At 36.7% G+C, this 8,959-nt stretch overlaps 1 long non-coding RNA gene across 2 annotated transcripts in view; it reads right to left on the bottom strand.

Annotated features, from left to right (window-relative positions):
• Positions 1–8,949, bottom strand: part of LOC308053849 — a 38,844-nt gene extending 29,895 nt beyond the window's left edge. The window contains exons 1-2 of one of the 2 annotated variants that reach the window (XR_013923828.1): positions 2,301–8,949; positions 1,603–1,679 (exon numbers count right to left, since the gene is read on the bottom strand). This is a non-coding gene — a long non-coding RNA (uncharacterized lncRNA). Of the gene's footprint in view, positions 1–1,602 lie in introns of both variants that reach the window. The other variant, XR_013923827.1, reaches the window with a different exon arrangement.
• Between the last annotated feature and the right edge of the window lie 10 nt (positions 8,950–8,959).

The following is an 8,959-nucleotide window of genomic DNA, read 5'->3' as shown; positions in this document are numbered from 1 at the left end:
CTGTTTGGGGGAGTAAGTGGATGTATCGTTATCTGTAATTAATAATAAAAGCTGTATTCTATTAATAATACCAACTTAATTAATAAAAGGTCTAAATAATTAGTAGTCGCGATCTGTCTCACCCAGCTTGGTCCCCTACCAGGAAAACAGAATTTACAATACCTGAATATTTGTTCTACGTGGAAAACATGTCGGATGAACCACTCAGTACAAGGTCTGTTACGTGGTTGCAGAGAAGACCCCCTTCTCACTGAAGCAACCTCATTTCCTGAACATACCCATCCATTATCATCCACCAGCAATAAACACCTTACAATTTCTTTTTATTAATATCTTTACGTTTAAACGGGTCATATACTTTTGTGTTTTGACAGTGCAAAGGATTCTGATTTGGTGGTTTTTTTTATCTTTTTAAATCTTAACTGGAATCAGAAGGCTGGATCATCAGTCGACATAACGCATTATCATTAACTTCATGAAGCAATTTCTCTTGTACAATTTTTCTAGTGCAGACATTCTAGCTTTTAGTTTAATTGGATTTGTTGATAAATCTGTCATGACATGCTTTCTATATATGATCTTTCTAAAAAAATTATTTCTACAGGATAAAATTCACTCCATGAATAGGATTAGAACAAGGCTTGTACATTGTTTAATCATGTATTGAAATTCATTTCTAATAAGCTGTAGGAATGACTTAGATTGGCCTTCTGTTCATTTATGACTTTCCCATTAACATTTGCAAAATAGGCAATGAGAAAAAAACATATGTTGAAATCACACATTTTAACAAATGTTTTCATGAAATATTACCAACTTTTTTCATTACTGAACATGGAATATTCTCATTTAATCAATGAATCCAGTAAACAAATGGACTATTGCCTGCAGTACCGTTTGTATTAGAATTTCAGTTTCTACGCTTGTCCCCAAGGCCAAGAAAGAGCATGACTTTATGTTGCCAATGTGCTGTGTTTCATCAGGTTGTGTCTTAGTATATACATGTTACTTTGGATCTAAGCAGATGTGACAGAAGGTAACAGACTACACTGTGGTGCTGCAATGTCAGCCTGTGCACCAGAAAGATTAGAAAATGCAGTGCTGTAAGCACGTTGACTGGAAAGCAGAAAACAAACATAGTAACATATAATTTTCTGACAGGAAGTCAAATAATTGGAGCGCACACACTCCTTCATTGCAAAACCCCCTGTTACTACCATGAGAATAATAATGGTTTGCTTTTCCTTTTGGTTTGGCAGCAAGTGATTATCACCTTCATCAGAACTGGGGCAGACAGTGAGTATATTGTATATAGAGGGAAAAGGAAATAGTGACTAGGTGCTACTGGATTTAACACATTTTATTACTGCATGCAGTTATACGGATTTAAGAAGTGGAATCAATTTTCCCTTTCTGAATTCTGATTGCAATTTTTAAATTTATATTTTTAAATGAGAATGCTATTGTCTTCCTTTGGTATATTTCTTGATAATAAGACTGCCTTGGTTATTACAGTGCTATGTTTCATATCTCTTTGACCACAATACAAGATGTTCCATTTACTTAAAGCTTTCTTGATGTTATCAGACCAAGAAAATTTACCTCAGTAGCCATAAAAGCCGTTCCAGGAATAAGACTTGATCCTGCACTCAATTATCTGTCCACATTCCATCAAACATCTGTGAAGAGGTTAAACAAAATATAAGGACACCCAGGCCTTAGATTAACCAGCAAATGTTATCTGCGAATTGACTTTTTTCTTTCCCCTTAATATAACAAAAAATAATGCTGGCAAGTCTCTTGGCTGTATCAAAACTAGGATCACCCTTATGATTGCCAAACTGTCTTACAAGCTCAATTATCAGTCATTTTAATTTCACTGTATTTCACAAAAAATGCAGAGGAGGACTCACAGCTCAGAAGAGGATGCAATATTGGTGTGGTCATGCAGAACAGCACATTCCTTAAAAGTTATTAAAGCCAGTCAGTGGGAGAAGGGAAATAAAATTAGGTCATCTTAATTCAAAACCCTATTTTATTTTCATTATCATTTGGCTTTTGGTAATCATCAGCCTTATCGAACCATCATATTTACATCGTCTCTCTCCCTTGATAATTATGTTTTCATAAACAAGCAAAAGTTTACCTTTGGAACTTTTTAACTAGCCAGCTTCTCTCTCAAACTTTTCAAGTAGACTTTTTTCAATTAAATGTCTGTTTGACATTGAGTAATTTGGAGACAAACATAATTAGTTACTATACTTGAGTAATTTGGAGACACACATAACGAGTTACCATACCTTCTTATGTTATCAAATGAAGAACTATATGTTAAAATTATTATGGAAGATGAGACCTCCAATTATGAACCTGATGACTGTGGCTCCTTCAGCATGCTGTCTATTCATGACATTTTCTAAGAACCTTTCAGTGTAGCCTAAAACTAAAACGGAAAATTATCTTTTCACAGTAGTAGTTCAGCTAGGTATGCCCACTAGCATCTGTAAGCACACTAATGTACATGGAAAGCACAAGTGACAGGGAGAGAGAGCCTAAGTGCCTGAGTAAGTGGAAATACAGTGAATAACCTTAAGGATTAAAGTGCATCAGATCCTTATAGCAAGTGACACAGGCCTGCTGTCAGTTATGGAAAAATTACCTCCGTTCCTTTCATGAAGTATCTCTCTCTGTGAGGTTTCAAGGACAAAATGAAGAGGGTTTGGGTTGGGTTGTTTGGTCGGTGTTTTTTTTTTTTTCCCCATCCAGTTTTTAATATACTGGCATGAATAAAACCCAGGCTGCAGGGATTTTTGACCTACAAGCATCTTGCTGTTGTTTTGGTGCACGATAAAATCCCAACACTACAATCCCCACTTGGGGTACACATTAATAGGTGATACACCCAAAATAAAGGCACCTCTTAGGCAAAAGAGTTCACAAGTTTGTTGGCTTAACATAGCTTTGGGGGAAGGAAAAAATGAAAAGCGGACAGGAAGATCTAAGCAATATGAAGAAATTGAGAGCTAGTACAAGGAAAAGCAATGCGAGAGAAGAATTCAAAAGAGAAAGAAAGACCAACACTAACCAACTCTTGATGTTTCCCTCACCAGTAGAGAATTTTGTGTGGTTATTCATAAATATTAACAAGGAAACAACTGACTTAATAATGCTATTTCTTTTTAGAAGAAGGATTTTGTGGCATGCTTTGCCCCATTCTCCCCAAACATACAACCCTTTCTGGACATAAGGAGTAAAATTGTTAATATCTGCATTCCAGGATGCTTTAAAAAGGAGTGGTTTTTCAGAAATACTTTACCTTCTGCCAAAGAAAAGTCAATTCTAACTTTGGGTCACGAGGCAAATTTTTCTAAAATCTGAGCTCCTATTTAAATGCAATATTACCTCTGTGGAATAGGTAACTTATTTAAATTAGATAGCTCAGGAAATGTCTTTTATAATGATTTAAAAAAAAAAAAAAACTTTTACCATCTTAACCTCCACATTGATGCAGAGCTTATTCTAATCTACCTTTACCTCAAGTGTTAAAAGGATCTGGCAAAAAATAAAATTACTTTTTGAGAAGCTGCCCTCCCCCTCCCTTAACCGTGGATACCAATGTCCACTAGGTCTGCTTGTTTCTGAGACAGAAAGCCAAAACATGTAGGAAAAAATAATCTACTTTTGCTTTTTCCTATAATTCTAGCCTTTTGCTTAATTACAAAAAGACAGACAGCTAGGTTCATGGACTACTCCTGTACAAACTCATCCTTTATGCATCGCTATTTACAAATTAAAACAAGAAGTGGTTTAGATCTGGAGGTTTAACTTACCTAAACATGACACAAAGCTTCAAATGTCAGGTGTGTTACACTGGTTCAGCTTGCTGTTGGGACCACTAGCCAAGGTTTTACAGAAGACGATGCAGGTCAGAAACTTCATCTTGATGGAAGAAGCACTTTCATATCCAGGGTGCTGAAATCCAGGGCCGAGACCAGCAGAGGACTTGTATGTCAGCCACTGGCTCAGGCTCTTCAATGCATATGCCTGTATTTTCCAATCTTGACCAATCTGCATGCTAGACGCCAACTGAAATCCAGAGTCTAGAACTCCAGCTTTGCAGCCAACCTCAATTTAAGCGGGCTGATGCAGAGCCAGGCTTTGTGCGCACAGCCTCAACACATAGCAGGACAGAGTCATAATTCCCAGTGACTGTGAGAAAGCCGAACAATTGTGTCACAGACTCAATTTCTTGTACAGTGGGTTTTGTACAGCAGAGTACACTGCTGTCAAATGAATAGCAGCCTTATGTTTCTCAGTAGTGCTGGCAAGATGGGAGAGGGCTGAAATATGTTGTCTTCCTGAATGTTCAGGGCATGCCTAAGGTGCTGCTCAGGAGTAGCAGGAGGCTGGCTGGGGAGATTCTGGTTGACATCTAGTTTGATGACAGGAGGTTCTTGTGGAGAGTTGCTTTCTGTACTTGGCTTCCTATGAAGAAAACTTGCTTAAGGATGCAACTATACATTCCTGGTGAGGTTAGGAAGGACCAAGGAGAAAGGCATGTGTCCGAAGACAGCTCTTTACCACTGTAAGAGAAAAGATTCCTTAACTGCAACATCACTGTAGCACTTAAATTTAGTGCAGCTATTGTAATGCAGCTATTGTAGGTACAAGGAGCTATCTACCTTTATCCAAAAGGGCAGAAGAAATTCCATATAATGCAGACAATGTAAAGAATAGATTATGAGTTTATAGCAAGTTAGTCATCTGCCTGTGAATCTCATCCAAGCTGTGAATTTAAAGCATATTCTACTGAAATACTTCGTGGCAAGTAACCTTTTGATACCATTCAGAAAAGAATACTTTCCATCATTCTTATTTTTTTATTAAAAATATTTCTTTGTGGCTTGCTTTTCCCACACAGAGATCACAATGAAAACAAGCAAAAACACATGCATAAAACTTGCCTGACTCAAAGCTTGCTCTTTGTGTCCAGCAGGCAGTGGTACATCAGGGAAACTGGAGCCTAAGACCAAATATTGACCATTTTTAGCACGTGGAGATTCACCTGGTTGGTGTTTGCCATGTGTTGTCCCTTCTCCACTTCTTTCATACAGTCCTGGACTATAGCAAGTGTCTTAATCACTTCTTATATAAATGGCCAAAGATAACTGCGATAAGTAGGGTGTATTTGCTCCTGTGATGCCGCTGAACTACTTCAGCTACCTGAGATGGAGACCCAGAATCCCTCAGAAGGCTGCCTTACGTCTTCCATTTAGTCCTTGAAACAAAACCAGAATCAGGCTTTCAGTTAGGTTATTTTTCAATTACACTGCAATGCAACAAGACTCCTCTAGAAGTCTTATACAGCTCTGAACATTCCAATGACTCTGGAGTTATTTTTTTAACGTATGGGTCCATGCTTGTTTTGCCTTTCTTCAGCGGCTATGCAATGGCTTGGTTTCATTTTTGAAAAAGTGTAAGAAATTACCTAGGCTTCAAGACAAAAATTTTCAGAGTTGGGGTTTTTATCATTTAAACATTGATATCACCAGCTGCACACAAAGTATTCAGAATCCTTTCACAGAGTTGGCTGAAAGCAAAGAAAAATATTTTTCACAGTATTGCTATCAATTAATGCTCTTGCCTCGTCCAACAGCAAGCTCATGCCTTTGGTCTTGTCCTGTCCCAAACAGATTTGTTCACTGTCAGCCTCAAACAGAAACAAAGACTGTCTTCCACGCATTGATCTCAGTTATGTTGTTGTGTAAATCATGATCAACATTCTTAACGTAAGAATGTAAGCTATACTGGAGAAAGTAGAAGCTTCATGGGAAAGATATACCTAGTATTTTGTCCCTAGATGTAAGGTCGACTTGTTTTGGTTGCTTGCTCCAGCCCTGTAAAGCACAGTAAATACTTTGTGTAGGACAAAGTTATTAACTGACTCCATTTACTGTCTGAGTAGGCAACAACAAGGTCTGGGTATGTGCAAGGCCAGTCTCTGCACTTAATGAAAAAATCCAAGAGCTTCAGCAAGTATGATGGGTAAGTCCTAAAGAGATTGTTTTCCTTATTCCTTGATTTCACTTAACAAAGACAGAGAAACAGGAACAAGCACATTCTGCCGAGCATTTCTTTCTCTTATGTAAGTGGTTCCAATTCCTCCATTTCTAAAATGAGGAGACACAAAATGGAAGAAGCTCTGCAAATATATTATCTAATATTTCATGCTTGTCCACAGAATGTCACTGTACATCTGTTCTTGTTTCCTCTGTTAATTTAATGATGTCCATGACACCTTCAGGGCACAAGGTAGCAGAAGCCTAATGAAAGCTCTTCTGAACAATTTCACTCACCTATTGTCTCCTGACACATCCAAACAGCCTTATAGCCAAACTGGAGCTCATGCTGGTCTTTTAGGGTAGTAAGAAAGTAGTCATGGGCATTTTAGTATTTTGAGATATATATACACACACACTTAGCATCTCAGATATATGTGTGTATATATGTTATACAAATATTAACATTCTTTTTAAAAAAATATTAACATATTAGGTGCCTGAGTGTCACAGTAGTAACAGGAGCATTAGATTTAACTAGGTAGCAAAACCAGAAACTGGTATCTGGTCAAATAGCTTCCAAAGCTGAGCTTAATTGACTTATTAAGTCAAGGAGATGAAGAAAACAATTTTTTTTTCAGACACCAGTTTAAGTGAACACTGAATAAGTTATTAAAAATAACTTTGAGAATCAAATAATTAGACACAATACACGAAGTCAATAATGTGGGATCATCAGCAAAAGAAAAATGTATGAACAATAGAACAGTATTATACTTCTAGTTCTACTTAGCTGCAGAGAGTTCCTGTGTATCCATCAGATTAATTGTTTATTCCAGTTATTACATTCATTCAAATGTATGAGAAAGCAAACCATTGATTTACTGCCGTCAAGGAGTACTTAGTGCAGCAGTTTAAACAGAGCATGGCTGTCTCCATATATAATTCATGTTTATTATAAATGTAAAGGAGACGGAAAATGCTACAAGAGTATGTGTAGGCTCAGCTATGTAAATTCTTGTTTTCTGAATGTAATAAATACAATGTTTACCTGTAGAAATAATCAAACAGAAATTTCCTGCACTGAATAGGTTATTTCCAGAAGGAGACACAGTGTTATTAAAAGCATTCTCCAAACATTGATTGCTTCATTCTAAAGCACATCATTTGCTATTTAAAAGCTGTCTGGATTTGCTGCTTTGTTCTTAATATGCTTGACACATATGCCTCACAAATCTTCAAATGCATCTAAAACATGTCCTGGATTATTTTTTGCTGGGATAGCACTGATTTGGAGAATGCACAATGGTGCAGTCTTTCCCTTCTCTCTCAGAACCCCTCTCTTTGCTTATTGAGGTGGTTGTAATTCAAATAACGTTTAGATATAAAAAGGGCATTCAGATTCTGTCACTCTCACAGACCCAACTGCAAGGCTGAGTTATATTTTGGATTCAGGCTAGTAATATATCTGTGGTTATGTCAAGTCTTCTTTAGAATTTTGAACTCGTGATTCATTTCATTTCATTAGCTCATGTTTTCTCTTTTCCCAGCTGCAAGTACCGTATTGTAGCAATGAACTCTCTCTCCTTCCAGGAGCCTGTGGTTTCACTGTATAGCCCCCTCTTCTTTCTTACCCTAAATAAAAAGTAGAAAATCACTTGGGCTTTGTTCCTCAATTAGATATTCACCATGTAACTCTGACATAGGAAAAGTAAAGTTCTAGGTGCACATTTCTAATTAAAATACCATTCCAATTACTAACTTGAAATCAGAATCCTACTGTGCAGTGGTTTATTATGAAATGTATCTGCAGAAAGCAACACAGGGCAATGCATAGCCCCCTTTTTTTCAGTGACTTCAGCAAAGTAAATAGGCCCAGAACACCAAGCTACTCAGATATAGCATATCAGAGTGAATGAGAGTGTGTATAAGTCCCTTGAAGGCATGATAATGATATGGTCACCATTTTCATTCCAAACTCCAGCACCAGCTATTTAAAAAAAAATAATAAAAAAAAAATTACAACCAAGAACTTGGAATTAGCACAAAGCTGCAGCTTATTTACAGATGTTGTCACATCATGTCTATATATTAAAAAAAAACACATCCCAAAGTAAATAACTTCCACTGCCTAAAACACAGAAACCCATTTAGAACATAGAGAACAACCAACCAGAAATCCTAAATATTTTGGGTAACAGAAGTGACCAACCACCATCCAAACAACACTGTAGATAGGCTGTGTGCTTTTAGAGAAATATAGTCGCTGTGTTAATTCTTGTCTGTTTCTTTGCCTGTGAGGACTTCAAAAAATAATAAATCTGATCTTGAAATAAATAAGGTTTGAACTTTTCTTATACTTTATTATAATTCTTAGCAGATTAGACTTGGTAAGACTCTTAGCATTTTAAATCTTAAAATATAGTCTTTAAATAAGCTTGTCTTTGCTGACCTGTCACCTTTAAGTTATTTGCAGAGAACTTTGATTAAGTAGCATTAACTAAGTCTTCTCCTTTTAAATGATTTGAAAAATTCAACTTTAAATAGGTCACTTTAAAAAAAAAAAAAAAAAAAAAAAAAAAAAAAACACCTTCCTGAGCTACTTTCCTCAAGTCTCTCTCATACAGATTGTCTTAATAGGTAAAATGCTGTCTGCATTTGCTAGAGGTTGCACCCTTTGCTGCTAATGAAGTCGGCATTTTAAGTTAGACAGATTCCTACAGAGACCTCAGAGCTTTCACGTGGGACCTGTCTCTTGGAAATTTTATAATATTTTTATAAGGAGAGCCTTCCTCACTCCTACAGTCACCAAAAAATCTTGAGTTCTGCAATCCTATTTAATCATTGATTGATGTAGCCCTCCTCAGCTGTGGACTGTGCTGAGAGATCTAACTTTCTTT

The sequence above is a fragment of the Falco punctatus genome (genome assembly GCF_963210335.1).
Source record: "Falco punctatus genome assembly, chromosome: 15".
Classification (NCBI taxonomy): Eukaryota; Metazoa; Chordata; class Aves; order Falconiformes; family Falconidae; genus Falco; species Falco punctatus.
Note: the sequence above shows the minus strand (reverse complement) of the source record. Positions and strands in the feature narration are given on the sequence as shown.